The sequence below is a fragment of the Sciurus vulgaris genome, assembly GCF_902686455.1.
Source record: "Sciurus vulgaris genome assembly, chromosome: 1".
Classification (NCBI taxonomy): Eukaryota; Metazoa; Chordata; class Mammalia; order Rodentia; family Sciuridae; genus Sciurus; species Sciurus vulgaris.
Window position 1 is genome coordinate 135,242,839 of NC_136461.1, and position 17,377 is coordinate 135,260,215.

Here is a 17,377-nt window from a genome sequence, read left to right on the forward strand (position 1 = left end):
CTATTTTGTTGAAGTATAGATTTTCAAAATAGCTTCTAATTATGTTTTGTATTTCAATCCTGTCTGTTGTGATATTTCCTTGTTCATTCCGAATTTTACTGATTTGGGTTTTCTCTCGTCTTCTCTTTGTTAGTGTGGCGAAAGGTTTATCAATTTTGTTTATTTTTTCGAAGAACCAACTATTTATTTTGTCAATATTTTGTATTGTTTCTTTTCTTTCAATTTTGTTGATTTCAGCTCTGAGTTTAACTATTTCCTGTCTTCTACTACTTTTGGTGTTGGTCTGTTCTTTTTCTAGGGCTTTGAGCTGTAGTGCTAGGTCATTTATTTGTTGAGTTTTACTTCTTTATTGAATGCGCTCCATGAAATAAATTTTCCTCTAAGTATTGCTTTTATAGTGTACCAGAGATTTTGATATGATGTTTCTTTGTTCTCATTTACCTCTAAGAATTTCTTAATTTCCTTCCTAATATCTTCTGTTATCCATTCATCATATAATAGCATATTGTTTAATTTCCAGGTGTTGGAGTACTTTCTGTTTTTTACTCTGTCATATATTTCTAATTTCAATCCATTATGATCTGATAGAATACAAGATAGTATCTCTATCTTCTTGTATTTGCTAACGATAGCTTTGTGGCATAATATATGGTCTATTTTAGAGAAGGATCCTTGTACTGCTGAGAAGAAAGTGTATTTGCTCTTGGTTGGATGGTATATTCTATAAATATCTGTTAAGTCTAAATTATTGATTGTGTTATTTTGATCTATGGATTCTTTATTCAATTTTTGTTTGGAAGATCTGTCCAGTGGTGAGAGAGGCATGTTAAAATCACCTAGTATTATTGTGTTATGGTCTATTTGGTTTCTGAAATTGAGAAGGATTTGTTTGACATACATGGATGAGCCACTGTTTGGGGCATGGATGTTTGTGATTGTTATGTCTTGTTGATTTATGCTTCCCTTAAGCAGTATGAAATGTCTTTCTTTATCCCTTCTGACTAACTTTGGCTTGAAGTCCACATTATCTGAAATGAGGATCAATACCCCAGTTTTTTTGCTGAGTCCATGTGCATGGTATGTTTTTCCCCATCCTTTCACCTTTAGTCTATGGGTATCTCTTTCTATGAGTGAGTCTCTTGCAGGCAACATATTGTTGGATCTTTCTTTCTAATCCCATCTGCCAGTCTATGTCTTTTGATTGATGACTTCAGGCCATCATCATTCAGGTTTCTTATTGAGATATGATTTGTATTCCCGATCATTTGGCTCATTTTTTAATTTTATTTATTTATTTTTTTTTGACACAACTTGGTTCCTCCTTTATTTGACAATTCCTTTAGGATAATTCCTCCCTTTGCTGATTTACTTCTTTGTTTCTCATCTCTTCCTCATGGAATATTTTGCTGAGAATGTTCTGTAATGCTGGCTTTCTTTTTGTAAATTCTTTTAGCTTTTGTTTAGCATGGAAGGATTTTATTTGTCAATTTTGAAGGTAAGTTTTGCGGGGTATAAGATTCTTGGTTGGCAACCATTTTCTTTCAGGGCTTGAAAAATGTGGTTCCAGGCCCTTCTAGCTTTTAGGGTCTGGATTGAAAAATCTGCTGTTATCCGTATTGGTTTCCCACTGAATGTAATTTGGTCCTTTTCTCTCACAGCCTTTAAGATTCTGTCTTTATTTTGTATGTTAGGTATTTTCATTATAATGTGCCTTGGTGTGGGTCTATTATAATTTTGTGTATTTGTAGTCCTATAAGCCTCTTGAACTTGATTTTCCATTTCATTCTTCAGATTTTGGAAATTTTCTGATATTATTTCATTAAATAGATGGTTCATTCCTTTGGTTTGTTTCTCTAAGCCTTCCTCAATCCCAATAATTCTTAAATTTGGCCTTTTCATGATATCCCATAGTTCTTGGTGATTCTGTTCATGATTTCTTACCATCTTCTCTGTTTGGTCAACTTTTTTCAAGGTTAAATATTTTGTCTTCAATATCTGAGGTTCTGTCTTCCAGGTGTTCTATCCTATTGGTTATGCTTTCTATGGAGTTCTTAATTTGGTTTATTGTTTCCTTCATTTCAAGGATTTCTGTTTGTTTGTTTTTTTTTTCAATATCTCTTTATTGAAATGATCTTTTGCTTCCTGTATTTGCTCTTTTAACTGTCAATTGTTGCGATCATTCAATGCCTGCATTTGCTCTTTCATCTCATCATTCAATGCCTGCACTTGTTCTTTCATCTCATCGTTTGCTTCCCTGATCATTTTAATTATGTACATTCTGATCTCCTTTTCTGACATTTCTTCTGCCATGCTATCATTGGATTTTATTGATGCAACATCTAGATTTGTTTGGGGCATTTTCTTCCCCTTGTTTTCTCATATTGTTCAGGTATCAGTGGACTGCTGAGATATTGCAGAATTCTTCTATTGACTTATAATGTCCTTAAAGATTTCTAGTATATCCCCTCTTAGCCTTCAGTAGCCTGAAGTCTTGGAGGAAGTTGATAATGCGGTGCTCCACAAGTAAGCTGCCTCTCTAGGGGTGGTGGCCTTCAGGTGGGTTATATCCCCTGCTAGTGGGCAGAGGTGCTTCCACTTGTTGACCAATGGTCATCCAAAGGGGAACTAGGCTGCGGGCTGAAGCAAGGCCTGTTTGGGCCTGTGTCTCTGGTTTTACCGTCCTTGTGGGAAAACCTCACCCGGTAGGGAAGACTCACCCGGTGGGGAGGTCTCGCTGGTCAGTTCCCCTCCTAGAGGTTCCCCTCAATCCACAACTACCGCCTGGGCTGGGCTGCCTTCCTCTGCAACGTTCCCAGGGGCCCGGACCTACCTTCTGGTCCTGGGAGTCTCACCCTTCACAGATGAGTCTCCTTAGGCTGCCCCCTCAGAGAATCTGCCCGCAGTCCTGGAACTTTTGCTTCACCCCTCAGCTTGTCTCTGTGCAGGTCTTCCACCAAGAAGCTTCCTAGGTCCTGGGACCCTTCTCTGCACCTAATTGCCTGGCTATGTGGCCCCTCCTGTGAGCAGCCACCTGGAGCCCCATACAGTTGCTCCAAGTCCCAGCTACTCACCACACACCTCTTCCTCCGGGCAGCCACCCAGTGTTCCGAGTGATCGCTCCAAATCCAAATGAACTGCCGTGCTCCTCCTCCTCCGGGTAGCTGCCCGTAGCTCTGGTGCATTCACTCTGAGTCCAAGCGACCTGCTGCACTCCTCCTCCTCCTCCTGGCAGCCCCCCGGGTGTTCAGGAGCGGTCACTCTGAGTCCAAACAACTCACCGTTCGCCTCCTCCTCTGGGCAGCCACCCATAGCTCTGGTGCAGTCACTCCGAGTCCAAGCGACCTGCTGCTCTCCTCCTCCTCTGGGCAGCCCCCCAGTGTTCAGGAGTGGTTGCTCTGAGTCCAAGCAACTCACTGTGCACCTCCTCCTCCCAACAGCCGCCTGTAGCCCTGGTGCAGTCACTCCGAGTCCAAGTGACCCACGGCGCTCCTCTTCCTCCGGGCAGCCCCCCAGTGTTCAGGAGCAGTCACTCTGAGTCCAAACAGCTTGTCACACAGCTCCTACTCTGGGCAGCTGCCTGGAGCCCAGGTGGGTTGCTCCAAGTCCAAGCGTTGTGCTGAGCAGCCTCCTCTACCATGCTCCCAGTTGTCCGAGTTCACTGCTCCAGTGGGGGGAGGGGTGTCTCATTGGGCAACTCTACTTCACAAAGTTCCCTGCGTTCTGGGACTACCGCCCCATCCTGGACGCCTCCCCAACAGGAGAGACTCACGGGTTGCTTTCAGTTGGTCCCAAGTCTCTCAATAGCTCCTCTTCTTGAATCCTGAGTCCTGGAACAACATGAAATGCAGCCACCCTCTAGTCCACCATCTTGAAAAGCCCTTCATTTTTATTTTTAAGATTATCTTCTTTCAGCCAGATTCAGTGGTGCATGCCTATAATCCCAGCAGCTCAGGAGGCTGAGGTAGGAGGATTGCGAGTTCAAAGCCAGTCGCAGCAAAAGCAAGGTGCTAAGCAACTTAGTAAAACCCTGTTTCTAAATAAAATACAAAATAGGACTGGGAATGTGGCTTAGTGATCAAGTGCCCCTGGCTTCATTCCCTGGTACCAAAAAAAAAAAAAAAGTTATCTTCTTTCTATGTTACCTCCGATTACTCCAAATTGCCTTTTTTTCTTCTCTTGCTTTGGGCTCTGTGTTTTATATCCCATGATTCCTGGCTGAGCACCAAAAAGTTGATGGAAAGCTCAAGAAAAGCAAGTGGACTTGTTAATTATGAGTGTCATTGTAGGGTGATCTGACTGAGTCAATCAGGGAACCTCCAATGTTAGTTTGCTTAGGTCTTTTATACAGGGACAATTTGGTTTGACAGAGAGGAATTAAAAAACAACTCTCCCTCAAGAGAAGAAATCAGAGGTGGTGGCAACTGGTCCTTCATATTCTGTAATTGCCTACCTTTCTGTACCTTCCTTGTTTTCAGCAGAGAACATCAGCACTCAGCTCCACCAGGAGTCCTCCTGCTCAGCTAGAGGCCTATTGTTTGACCCTCTCCAGAGACCAACCTCCAGTCTTCCACCCCAGCAGGAAGGGAATCTGGGAGTTACTAGCTGCTTAAAGACACTTTCATGAAATCTTCCAGGTTCTGGCTCCACCTTTAGTTATCCTCCAGAGGTCCCAGTACTGCTGATCTTCATTCTGAGGAGTTTGTTCCTGTAAATCAGATGTTTCTCAGCTAAGATTCAGGTCTTTGGGGTTTTTTAAATCTGTAATCATCTATCCTGCTTTCCAGCTTTAAAGTTGTCTTCTCTTCTAATTTCTCTTGTTGTGTGGGTGTGTGTGGCAGGGTGTATGGATGGATGGATGGATAGATAAGACACATGTCTAATTTGCCATCTTAATTGGAAAACACCCATATATTTTGTCACATGATCTTCATTCAAGTTTTTTTCATATATTTCATTCTAAGCTCTTTCTTGAAATAAAAGTGGGCATATGTTATTTTAAATTTTAATCTTGTGCTTTCTTGCTTTTTGCCCAGTATCCACTTCTCCCACTTTGTGTGTTGTGCATGTGTGTGTGTGTGTTTGGGGAGGGGGGTTTACCCATACCCTCAGCAAGTTAGGCAAGTGTTATATCACTAAGTTTCATCCCCAGACTCATCATTTACCTTTTAAGGTCACTTGGAAACTAATTGTGTGATAAGAATGAAAATAATAAAAGGAAGAGGTACCATTTTAGGCATATTGGACACTGTATCAGATCAAAGTAATGTGTACCCCTCATAGTTCTGTGCAGGTCTGCAAATCTGATCATGGTATTCTTTGTCTGTATTTAGGTCATGAGTTGTCACAGTGCAGTCATGGCCTGGCTGGGCCTGCTGCCTGATTTAGAAGTTTTCTTGAGCACAGTCATGCTCACGTGCCTGCATATTGTCTACGGTTACTTTTGCACCTCAATGTCAAAGCTGAGTTGATGCAACAGACCAAACAAAGCCTGAATTATTTACTCTTTGACCCTTTGCTGAAGAAGTCTGCCAACTCCTGCTACAGCTTACTGATAAAACATATCCAATATGACAAGGCTGGACCTAAACCTAGGGGTGAAGCACCAAATCTCTGCAAGGATGACATCGACTCATTGACCAGCACACTTAGACTGTTAACAATAAGCCTACCAAACCCATGATTTCTAGGTTACACATATCTAGTACATAAGCTAAAAACATAAAACTTAATGCTGATGTTAAATAAATTGTTTTATGAGACGAGAAATTCCTATTCCTTGGTGCACAAGGACTGACAACACTCAAACACTGTAGAAGTTATTCATGTGCAAAATTCCTGAATCTTGTGCTTAGATTTTAGGGGATTCTAAGAATTTAAAAAATGAGTTATAAGAAACATTAGTTCTGCAGAAAGAAAAAAGGATTAATATTACAATGAATTTGTGAAATATTGTCCACTACATTCTCCTTCCTGAAGAGTTGCAATATATTAACATGTGAAAGATTCTAACAATTCTTGCAAAAGAAGAATCTAAACAAGTTTATTTACACAAATATCAGTCACTGGAAATTACCCCTGGAAATTCCTTCTAATTCTTAGATTCTATGATCCCATCTTATCTTCATTCTTATCAAAAGAAAAATTGGCATTATCCTTGGTAATCATTATCCTCAGTAATAACTAAAATGATTAATGATGTTTTTCATGGTTTACAGAAACTCCAACCATGTTATGGTTCTCTGTCTAATATACCAGTGTTTTATCTGGAAGCTAGTCCAAAAGAAACCAACAGTGAACAAAGACAGAGGCAGAAGACAAAGGCAAATGGTGTTTATGATTCATGGTCTCCCTCTCCCTTATTCTGTGCCCAGTGGAAAAGAATGAGAGGAAAATAAAAACAATAGCCCTTTAGCTGGACAAACAGGATCACCAACTGCTGGAAGCAGTTGCTCTGAACCAAGCAGCTGACAAGCAGATAACAAGCAGGCTTACTGGCTAGACTCGGACAATACTGACGGCTGCATTTGTTCTGTAACCTGGTATACAGGTGTGCTGAGGGTCATTGATAGATGGCACCTCTGTTATCTCTTTCCTTTGATACTAAGTTCACTCTATCACACCTTTGTATTCTGATCTCAGTTATCCCTTCCTGTTACAGGAGAGTCCAGTCATTGAAGAAAAGAAAATTTTTGAGTTCTGTATTTGTGCCACATACTTACATCTTTCTCCCCAATCGATGTTCACTAACACATAAGTTAAGAAAGTGCTATTTTTACCTTTGTTTTCCAGATGATAAAGCACATTCACTAATGTTCCCTGACTTACTTAATGCCACAAAGGTGCTGGTGATGAGCTAAAATTTTATCCCAAGGATGATCGATTCCGCTACACCAAGTTATCCTGGGAGGATGTTTGCCCGTATCAGGTCCTGGTTACTTTTCTATTCATTCCTAGATGATTGTTTCTCACAGATTTCAATGGTGTTTTATAATTATGCCTGCAATTTATTTTACCAATTACTTCTTCCAAATATTTCTTTCTTTTAGAGCATCAGCAAGTTTTTCCTTATTTGTAAGAATGAAATTCTCTGTGAGAAAGAAACCTTATCAATAAGGCAATTCAGATATGTATAGAAGACACAAAGAGACAAGCAGCACATGTCTGCTTGCTGAAGGCCCACTGCTTGTGATGGCTCCAAGCTATTTGCATTCTCTGTATTAAAACTGAATTAAAATAAAACAAAACATAAAAATTTGTGAGATAAAATTAAAGCAGTAAGTTAAAGAAATTAAAACTTTAATATTTATATAAGTAAAAAGAAAATTTAAAATAAACAAGCTGAGATCCCACTTTAAGAAATTAGAACTAATTAAACTCAAAATAGAGGTAAGAAAGTAAAAAAAAAGATGAAACAGAATAAATAAATTAGAAAATAGAAATAGATCAATAAACACAAAATTTGGTTTTCAAATACGCTTAACAAAAATATCTCTAGCTAGAATGATTTAAAAAAGAGGAAACACAAATTAACAATATCAGGAATGGAAGAGATGACATCAGGAACTATAGTAGACATCAAGAGAATAATAAGGGAATACTGTCAACAGCCTTATGCCAATATATGCAACAACATATGGGCAAATTCTTTGAAAAAATACCAGTTGTCAAAACTGAATCAAGAAGAAAGAGATAACTAGAATTATTCTTCTTAATTAAAGAAATTGACTTTGAAGTTATAAACTTTCTCACACACACACACACACACAAAATTCAAAAACCTATATCCATAATGGTTTTTCTGAAAAACTGTATTAAACATTTAAGGAAGAAATAAAAGCAACGTTCCCATGTCAACCCAGCAACTTTTTCTTTAGAAAAATATAGGAGGAAATATCCCCACCTCATTTTGTGAAACCACTATCACTCTGATTCTTAAACTAAAGGTAGAAAGAATTTTGAAAGTTGTCAATATAAAAAAATGCTAAACATTTGAAGAATGGATATGTTGAACCTCATGCCAACATAACAGATATATGCATGTATCATAAGATCACATGTACCCTATAACTCTCTGCAATTTTTGTTTTCATGTATTAGTTCAAAAAATGAATTTAAATTAAAAAGAATAGGGTATGGAATGTAGCTCAGTGGCAGATCACTGCCTAGCATGTACAAGACACTGGGATGAATCCCCAGTAACCAACACACATAAATATTGAACAAACAAACCAACAAAACCATTAAAAGGGAATAAAATTATAAGAATATGAAATTCAGTTAGAAAGAATAAATTCAAGAGATCTATTCTACAACAGAGCAATTATAGTTAATAATACATTATATTATTGAAAAATACTCAGAGTATATGTAACATATTCTCACCTCCAAAATATGATGATGTGAGGGCTGGGGATGTGGCTTAGTGGTAGAGCACTTGCCTAGCACGTGTGAGACCCTAAGTTCAATTCACAACACCGGGGGAAAAATAATATATATGTTAATACATAAGTTAATTAGTTGAATTTAGTCATTTCATTTGAAGGATGTAAACATTCTTCAAAATCTCATGTTGTACACAGTAAATACACACAATTATATCTGTCAATTTTAAGAAATAAGTTTTAAAAAAGAAAACTACAGAGATTCTGAAAGAAATCAAGCAGAAATCAAAATGAAGAAATCAACAAACCAAATTAAAAATTCAATGGAATGCATCATCAACAGACTAGACCACTTGGAAGACAGATCTTCAGGTGATGAAAATAAAGTTGACCAGGCAGAGATGTTAAGAGACCATGAAAAGAACTTCCAAGAAATATGGGATAACATGAAAAAAACAAATTTAAGATTTATCAGGATAGATGAAGTTTTGGAGATATAAACCAAAGAAAGCCACAATCTTTTCAATGAAATAATATCAGAAAATTTCCTAAACCTAAAGAATGAAATACAAAATCAAATACAGAGACTTACAGGGCCCCAAATGTACAAAATTACCACAGACTACATCAAGGCACATTATTATGAAAATGCCTAACATACTGAATAAGGATAGAATTTTAAAGGCTGTCAGAGAAAAATGTCACATAATGTTTAGGGGGGAAAGCAATTTGGATCTTAGCTGATTTCTCAACCCAGACCATCAAAGTAAGAAGGTGTTAGAATAATATATTCCAGGTTCTGAAATAAAATGGATGTCAACCAAGAATTCTATACCCAGTGAAAGATGAAATAAAAACCTTCCATGATGAACAAAAGTTAAAAGAATCCACAACTAGAAAGCCTACACTGCAAAACATTCTCAGCAAAATATTACAAGAAGATGAAATGAAGAAGAAAAATGAAAACAAGCAAAGGGAGAAACTACACTAAAGGAATGGCCAATCAAAGGAGAAACTAATACAAATGAAAAAGTACAGTAATGCAGCCACATCAGTGTTTATAGCAGCTCAGTTCATAATTGCTAGATTGTGGAACCAACCTAGATGTCCTTCAACAGATGAATGGCTAAGGAAACTGTGGTATATATACACAATGGAATATTATTCACCCATAAAGAAGAATAACATTATGGCATTTGTAGATAAATGGATGGAATTAGAAAATATCATACTAAGTGAAATAAGTCAATCCCAAAAAACAAAGGCCAAATGTTTTCCCTGATAAGTGGATGATGATATATAATGGGGGTAGGGGAATGGGGCTTAGAGAAGAATGGAGGAACTTTAAATTACATAGAGGGAAATGAGGGGGGGTATGAAAAATTGTGGAATGAGACAGACATCATTACCCTATGTATGATTACACGAATGGTATGAATCTACATTGTGTACATTGTGTACAACGATAGAAACAAAAAGATGTACCCCATTTGTGTACAATGAATCAAAATGCAGTCTGTAAATAAATAAATAAAAACTAGAAATAAACCAAAATGACTGGGAATACAAATCATATCTCAATAATAACCTTGAATGTAAATGGCTTAAGCTCTTCAATCTGAAGACATAGACTGGCAGATTGGATTAATAAACAAGACCCAACAATATACTGTCTCCAAAAAACTCACCTCATAAGCAAAGACAACCCACAGACTGAAGGTGAAAGGATGGGAAAAAACATATCACTCACATTGATTGTGTCAACAAGCAGGGGTTTATGTCCTCATATCAGATAAAGTGAACTTCAAGCAAAAATCAATCAGAAAGGACAAATAAGGACATTTTATACTGCTTAAGCAAATTATACATCAACAAGACATAACAATAGTAAATATTTTATGCCCGAAAAAATGGAGCATCTTTGTACTTCAAACAAACATTTCTCAACTTCAAGAAACAAATAGACCACAACACAATAATACTGGGTGACTTTAACATACCTATCTCACCACTAGATAGACCCTTTAAACAAAAATTAAACAAAGAAACTGTAGAACTAAATAAAACAATCAATAATTTAGACCTAACAGACATAGAGTATTTTCATCCATTGATGATTAAATACACTTTTTCTCAGCAGCACACAAATTCTTTTCTAAAATAGATCATACTTTATGCCACAAAGCAACTCTCAGCAAGCACAAAAAAATAATACTTTGTATTCTATCAAATCATAATGGAATAAAATTAGAAATCAATAACAAATAAAAATAGAGGCTACTTTAAAACCCAGAGACGAAATAACATACTACTGGATGACCAATGGCTAGCAGAAGAAATCAGAGGTGAAATAAAAAAATACATAGAAATAAAAGAGAATAGTGACACAACATATCAAAATCTCTGGGACACTATGAAGGCAGTTCTAAGAGGACAGTTCATTGCATTGAGCTCATTTATTAAAAGAACAGAAAATAGCCAAACAAATAAATTAACATTATATATCAAAGCACTAGAAAAAGAAGAATAAATCAACACCAAAAGCAAAATAGATGGCAGGAAATAATTAAAATCAGAGCTGAAATCAATGAAATTGAAACAAAATAAACAATTCAAAAAATTGACAAAACAAAAAGTTATTTCTTTGAAAAAATAAACAAAATGGTTAAACTCTTAGCCACACTAATGAAGATAAAGAGAAAACTCAAATTATTAAAATGTATGATGAAAAAGGAAGTATCATGATGGACACTATTGAAATATAGTTGATAATCAGAAGCTATTTTGAAAATTTATACTCCAATAAAGTAGAAAATCTTGATGACAGATAAATTTCTAGCAACATATGACCTACCCAAACTGAATCAGGAGGTAATACACAATTTAAACAGATCAATATCAAGCAATGAAATAGAAGACACCATCAAAAACCTACCAACCAAGAAAAGACCAGGAGCAGATGGATTCTTAGCTGATTTCTATAACACCTTCAAAGAAGAAGTAACACCAATAGCCCTCAAATTATTCCATAAAATAGAAAAGGAGGGAGCCCTTCCCAACTCCTTCTATGAAGCTAGTATTACCTTGATACCAAAACCAGACAAAGGGACATCAAGAAAAGAAAAGTTCAGACTGATACACCTGATGAACATATCTGCAACAATTCTCAATAAAATTCTGGCAAATCACTTGTAAAAGTGCACCATGATCAAGTGGGGTTCATCCCAGGGATGCAAGTTTGGTTCAACATATGGAAATCAATGAACATAATTCATCAATAGACTTAAATACAAGAATCATATGATCATCTCAAAAGATGCAGAAAAAGCATTTGACAAAATACAGCACCCATTAATGCTCAAAACACTAGGGATAGTAGGAATACACCTCAACATTGTAAGAGCTATATATATGCTAAGCCCAAGACCAACATCATTCTAAATGGCTAAAAATTGAAAGCAGTCCCTCTTAGAACTAGAAAAGGGCAGGGATTCCCTCTTTCACCACTTCTATTTACCATCATCCTGGAAACTCTAGCTAGAGCAATTAGATAGACAAAAGAAAATAAAGGGATGTGAATAAGAAAAGAAGCACTCAAACTATCCCTGTTTGCAGAGAACATGATTCTATGTTGAGAAGACCCAAAAACTCCACCAGGAAACTGCTAGAACTCATAAATGAATTCAGCAAAACAGCAGGATATAAAATTAACACCCATAAATCAAGTTGTGTTCCTATACACCAATGATGAATCAGCTGAAAGAGAAATCAGAAAAACTACCCCATTCAAAATAGCTTCAAAAAAAATAGTTGGGAATCAATCTAACAAAATAGGTGAAATAACTCTATCATGAAAACTATAGAACACTTAAAGGCAGAAAATGGAAGAAGACCTTAGAAGATAGAAAGATCTCCCATGCTCTTGAATGGGCAGAATTAATATTGTCAAAATGACTGTACTACCAAAAGCGCTATACAGATTTAAGGCAATTCTTGTTAAAATTCCAATGACATTCTTCATAGAATAGAAAAGGCAGTCATGAAATTCATTTGGAAAAATGAGAGATCCAGAACAGCCAAAGCAATCCCCAGCGAGAAAAGTAAAGTAGGAGGCATCACAATCCCTTAAATTGTACTACAGAGCTATAGCAACAAAACAGCGTGATATTGGCACCAAAACAGACAGGTAGACCAATGGTACAGAATAGAAGATAGAGGGACAAACCCACATAAACACAATTATCTCATACTATACAAATGCAGCATAAACATACATTGGAGAAAATATACCCTCTTCAACAAATGTTGCTGGGAAAACTGAAAATCCATATGTGGCAAAATGAAATTAAACCCCTATCTCTCACCCTGCCCAAAACTCAACTAAAAGTGGATCAAGGACTTAGGCATTAGGACAGAGATCCTGCGCCTATTAGAAGATAAATTAGACCCAAATCTCTGACAAGTCAGCTTAGGTACTGACTTCCTTAATAAGACTCCTGAAGTGCAAAAAGTAAAATGAAGAATCAAAAAGTGGGAAGGTATCAAACTAAAAGCTTCTTCACAGCAAAGGAAACAATCAATAATGTGAAGAGGGAGCCTGCAGAATGGGAGAAAATCTTTGCCACCTGCACCTCAGATAGAGCATTAATTTCCAGGATATACAAGTAACTCAGAAAACTTAACACTAATAAGAATAATAACAACGATAACCACCCAAACAATAAATGGGCAGAGGAACTGAACAGGCACTTCACAAAAGAAGAAACCAATGATAAAAAATGTATGAAAAAATTTTTCAACATCTCTAGCAATTAGAGAAATGCAAATCAAAACTACTCTAAGATTTCATCCCACTCCAGTCAGAATGGCAATTACCAAGAAAATAAGTAATAGTAAATGTTGGCCAGGATGTGGGGAAAAAGGTACACTCATACATTGTTGGTGAGACTGCAAAATGGTGCAACCATTATGGAAAGGAGTATGGAGATTCCTCAGAAAACTTGGAATGGATCCACCATTTGACCCAGTTATCCCTTTCCTCAGTTTATAACCAAAGGACTTAAAGTCAGCATATTACAGTGACACAGTCACATCAATGTTTATAGCAGCTCAACTCACAATAGCTTAACTACGGAACCAACCTAGGTGCCCTTCAACAGATAAATGAATCAAGAAAATGTGTTATATATACACAAAGGAATATTACTCATCCCTAAAAAGAATGAAATTATGGCATTTTCTGGTAAATGGATGGAACCGGAGAATATTATTGTAAGTGAAATAAGCCAATCCCCAAAAAACCATATGCCAAATGTTTTCTCTAATATGCAGATGCTAGTTTAGAATAAGGGGAGGGATAGGGAAGAATAGAGGTACTTTGGATTAGATTGAGGGGAATAAAAAGAGGGGAGGGGATAAGGGAGTGTAAAGGACAGTAGAATGGATGGAACGTTAATACCCTATGTGCATATATGATTATATGCCCAATGTAACTCTACATCATGTACAACGTGATGAAAGAGAAGTTATACTCCATATATGTATAATATGTCAAAATACATTCTACTATCATGTATAAATAATTAGAACAATCAAAACATTTGAAAATCTATCAAGGTAATTACCATATTAAAAGAATAGAAAGGAAAAAGTATAGGATCATCTCAACAGACACAGAAAATGCATTTGGCTAAATTCAACACCTATTTAAGGTAAAGCACTGAGCCAATTAGAAATAGAAGGGAACTTCTTTAGCCTGGTAGAAGACATCTAATTTTTTTTTAAGTCATAGCTAAAATTATATGTGCTTCCTATATCTTTCTATTGAATGGCTCTGTTCTATAGATTCAAAGTAGTCCTAAACAAAATCTCAGCAGGCTTTGTTACAGAAATTGACAAGTTAATTCATACACAAACACACACTCATGCACACATGTGCACGCACATGCACACATGTACCCACAAGAGTAAAGGGCATGGAATGAGAAGAACACATTAGAAACAGAATAACAAAGTTATGGGATATATGCTCCCTGATTTCAAGAGTTACTGTACAGTAGTAATGAAAACACTGTGATATTTGAAAAAAAAAAATGGCATATAATTGAGGGAAAAATATAATTAAATCTACACTTCCAGAATTAAATCTACACTTTCTAGTTCTTTCAATAAATGGTGTTGGAATAATTATAGGCACATATACAAAAATAAAATAATATTAAAAACAAACCTTAACCTTAATCCTTACCTCACACCAAATATATAAACTAACTTGAAATGGATCATAGACTAAAACTAAAGATGATCAATTATACATGAGAAAATCCATTCATGAAGTTGGCATCGGAAGAGATTTTAAAATAGAGCACATAAAAGCATAAATCATAAAATTTTTTAAAATGATAAATTGTATTATATCAAAATAATCATTTCTGATTTTTAAAATATAGCATTAAAAATATGTACTGATAAGAAAATGAAAAGGCAAATTTCAGATCATAATATCATTGTGACAATTCATCAGTCTCACTAATAAACTATATCCAGAATATATAAATAAATCTTATTTTTCAGTAACAAGACAAAATGGGCCAAAGATTTGAATAAGCCCTTCCTCAAAAAAGTCATACTGATGTGCCAATAAGCACATGAAAAACTTGTTCAACATCACTAGTTATTGGGATGTAATTTTACCATGAATTAAATCTATAATGATATAGTATTACACACACACTAGAAGGTTAAGATTTAAAAGACTGACAATACTAGTTGCTGATAAAGACATGGGGCTACCAGGACTGTTACACATTGCTGTTAGGAATATAAAGTAGTACAACCACCTTGAAAAAAAGTTCAGAAAATCTTTCAAGATTTAACCTGCAGTTACCATATGACCCAACAACTCAATTCCAAGATATTTACCCAAAAAGTTACAAAATAAATGTTCTCACTAAGATTTTTGTTCAAATGCAGATTATTGTTCTTCTTCGTTTTTTTGTTTGTTTGTTTGTTTGTTTTGGTATCAGGGATTGAATCCAGAGGAGATTAATCACTGAGTCACATCCCCAGCCCTTTGTTATATTTTATTTAGAGGGTATCACTCACTGAGTAACTTAGGGCCTCACTAAATTGCTGAGTCTGGCTTTGAACTCACAATTTGCCTACCTCAGAGGCCCAAATAGCTAGGATTACAGGTATGCGCCACCATGCATGGCATCAATGCAGATTATTCTTAGTAGCCAAAATGATTTTTTTATAATACCTGAATAAGTACCTAGAATATGGGATATTCATACATGGAATGCACTCAACAGTGAAAACAAATGAACTTGATACATGTAGCAATGTGAGTGAGACTAAAGGTGCATCCTCTATGAAATTCTAGAAAAAGAAAAAACAGAATACAATAATAAAACAGATCAGTTCAAGCCTGATATTTCAGGTACAGGTGGGGGTTGAGAAAAGTATTGAGAAAAGGGAACTTTTGAGAGTGATGAAAATATTATATATCATGGTAAGGGTGGAGGTTATATACTGGTATATACTTGTCAGAACTCACCAAAATGCAACTTGAAACAGATGCATTTTATGTGAATGATACCTTAATAAAGTTAACATCTTAAAAATGTGTATGTAGAAATAGAAAAAATCAAGAAATACATATATCAGAGTTGTTATGCCTATGTGGTAAGAAAAGAATGATTTCTTTTCTTCTTTTTTTTGGCTTATTGTATAATCTAGTTTTTCCAAAATGATTATATATATATGTTAGTGAAAAAGATTAAAATAGAAGTGGCATCTGTTCATTAAATATAAAAAGTCATGTATGCCTTGATGTCATCCACTTTAACAATTTTCTCTTCTTCTCATGGGAGCATACAGAATCATTCAATGCCTTACCACTTTCAAAACGCAGCTTCCTCAGTAGTATTTGATAAGTTCAAGCAAATGTTAGATTCATTATGGTTATCATCCATACCTAGTCTCTAATCTGCTTCTTGAGAGCCATTTAGAATGTTGTCTACCAAATTCTTGTTCTGGGCCTTACTTATTGTCCTACAAAGTCACTCAGTTTTAATAGCTCAGGGTGTGTCAAAGAAAACCAGAGCTGGACAGTAAAGGGGTAACAACAGAGTTGACTCATGAGCTATTGCAAGAGGAGAGAAAAGAGATCTCAGTATAGATCTGGGCCCAATTCTGAATACAATGAGGAGAAGTGAGATTTACAGCCAAAGATCAGAGCACATGTCGGTGGATAGAAAATTACTAAGACAAACAAACGTTAACGATTGGAAGGGAAGAGATTCTGGCTAAACAGACTTGACAGGATTCTTTCTGAAGGCAGGCAGACCAGGGCAATACCAGTTGGGGGTGATAGGAGATGAGGAATGAGATATCAAGATGGGGAATTATCACTAACTAATTATCACTAACTAATGTAGCAGAATTCTTGTTCTTGAAACAAAAGTCCAATAATGGAACCTAGCCAAAAAGAGTTTATAGTGCACAATAGAATGACTATAGATAACCATAATGTAATATATACATATATATGCACATACATAAATAATATACATATAAAATAATTTATGTACATAACATAATATGTATCTATATGTATATATGTATGTGTGAATATATATAAATAATATATGAAAGGATTTTGAATATTTTCTCCCTAAGAAATGATAACTGAGGAGACAGATGTTCCCCCTGTTTTGAACATTTTATGATGTCTACATGTATGAAATCATCAAATAATACTCCATAAATATGTATGATTTTTATCAGTTAAAATTATGAAATTTATTAAAATTTATATTTTTTAATAGAGCAAGTTACAGAGAATAAACAGGGACTTAAGGAAGTCTGACTAAAGTTGGGTTAAGAAGAGTCTTGTCAGGTAATTTATCTCTTCCTGCTTCAGACTCCAGGTGACTGCCCTGTGTTGCTCTCCTGCCCTGCGAGACCCCAGCTGGTAGCACCCCTGTAGGGAG